Raw genomic sequence first — 2511 nt, forward strand, 5'->3', positions numbered from 1 at the left:
GAATTAAGCAGTGGCAGGGAAAACAATGCCTTCTCCAGCCTGGCAGTCCTGGTTACTATGACCTTATCATGCCCTGTCAACCACATTGGAAGAAAAGCCCCGAAGGGGAAATTCATGGCCCACCAATGGAGGTGGGGAATCTGAGGCCTCGAGGCCGCTTGTGGTGGCTCTCTAGGTCCTCAAATGCAGCCCTTTGACTGGAGTTTGGGTTCCATCAAAGGGCTGCACTTGAGGACCCAGTGCACCACCACATGTGACCTTGAGGCCAAAGGTTCCCTACCCCTGGAGACTATCTGCTGTCCGGAAGAGCATTCTATGAAGTGCCTACTGTGTGTTATACATTGTGTTGGGTGCAGGAGATACAAAGGTAAAGGTGAAACCATTCCTACCTTTAAGAAGTTTAGATTGTATCCGGAGAAACAGCATATACACAACCCTGAAACTGGCCACCTGCTGATGTTACTCCAGCATCCAAGGTCCTCCAAGGCTCTGGGCTCATGTAAACTGTGCTTGATCCTGGATCATGACCCCAAGGGGTTCTCTTCTCTTCTCTCGTTGGTTCAGTCTTACCCTGGTAACTCCGTGAATTCCCAACATGAAGGCCAAGTAGTTAGAGTTCACCCCATCGCAGGGTTCTCCAACACCCTTGAAGGATGGGGTGGGGTAGGGTTATCTAGGCTGTCTGCCAATGGCTCCAGCCCTCATCAATGTTGTGCCCCCAATTGTAGGAGGTTGGTCTGGACCTCAGTTCCATTTAGTCAATAAATTCGTGTTTGATTTTGTATAGAAATATTTTCTTCCAAAGCTATGATCACAAATATACAAACTTACTCCCTCCAAAATGCTGGAGACATAATCCTCTTCCCCCTGACCCCCTCTATCTCTGGCACATGAAAAGGATGAGAATCATAGTTTAGCTCCATTTCTGTAGAGCACAGTCCCAGTTCCAAATCTAAAAACCCTTCTTGGGCCCAAATCCCAGTCCCTCTGCTTCTTAGGGCTTCCATGCCAGAGTAGGGGAAGAAGACTTCAGGTCATGGTGCCTATGCTGTGGGTAAACTGAGATCTTCACCCTCAGAGGTGATAAGAGTAGTATAAGAATGACCAAAAACAAAAGATAACGAGTCAGTCTCATCAGATTTAAAGACTGAGGCAACCAAAGGAGGCTACTACACCCCTAACCATGTGGGATGAGACACAGGTCTCCATGTTTGGGCCACCTGGACATGGGCCAAAGACTCCTCAAGGGCGCCTCCTTCTTAAGCTTAACTGGGCATGCCCCAGTTACAGATAGATAAGATGTGTGACAGATTTAAATTCACTTGTCACAAAAAATGCAATCTATGAAAGACTTGAAGACAATTTACCTTCAGCTACAGTTATGTTCCTCCATTAAGAACTTTCTTCTGCAAGAAGCAGACAGTGAAGGAAATCTCCTTTTGATAGGCCAGTGCCCAACTCTCAAACTTAGGAACTCTTTATATGTCTGGATTCTGAAACTCAGTATTACATAAAAAGTACCTTCCAAGGCTGCGAAGGTCCATTTCTAAGATTAGTGTTCTCTGACCCCTGCTCAGAAAGGGAGAAGGAGCCAGAGGTCCACGAACTCTCCTCTCAGGATCACCTAGCTATCACCTCTCAGGATACTAGCTAACATTTATATATAAATTATCATGTGCCAGGCACTATATTAAGGGCTTTACAGTTATTTTCTCATTTAATCCTCACCACACTCCTAGGAAGCAAGTGCCGCTACTGACTACGTGCTTCTCCTACAAATCTACTTGATATACTATGGTTCTTCCTGCCATTCTAAACAGTAGTAGTATGTTCTACTGCTGTTGAAAGTTATGCTGACTCAGTTAGTCATTGTTCCCAGCCCTGCTTATCAATCAGCGTTGGGGGAGGCTCTGGTGAGGAAGGAAACACCAGATCTGCAGCTTTCTCTGTCACCTGCTCTTTGTCAAGTACCCATACCTGCAATTTGTACCCTATTGCTACTTTGGGGAGGAACTGAGATCCAAAGGCCCAGGCTCTTTAGCTGAGCTGGACTTCTCCAGATTGTTTTAAAAGCTGTCCCTACCTTGATGCCACTGCTGGTCTTTAGCAATCAGCCCATCAAAGTGTTGCTACCTTGATAGACTTAGAATAAAACCCTTTTAAATCTCCTTGTCCTGAGTTTTGCCTCCTTAATCAGAGTGAAAGCCCAAATAAGAAACTTTCCTTTCAACAGACTGGAACATGGGGAAAGAGAAATCACCTCCTGTCACCCCACTTGCTGTACTTAGGTCCAGAGAATAAAGGTGGGAGAATATGGGAAAAGAAAAGGGGAGAAGAGACAAGATGCATCACGACGTTAGCTCTTGTAGACTAAGGGGAAGTGGCGGCTCTTTCTACAAGAATCTACCCCTCTCCATTCTCAGTTACCAACCATCTTGTGAGGGACTAGTCATTAAGGACTATTCAAAGCCTGTGACCTCTCAGGAAAGGGATAGTGTATACTTCTACCTC

Source organism: Notamacropus eugenii, chromosome 4, assembly GCF_028372415.1.
Source record: "Notamacropus eugenii isolate mMacEug1 chromosome 4, mMacEug1.pri_v2, whole genome shotgun sequence".
Lineage (NCBI taxonomy): Eukaryota > Metazoa > Chordata > Mammalia > Diprotodontia > Macropodidae > Notamacropus > Notamacropus eugenii.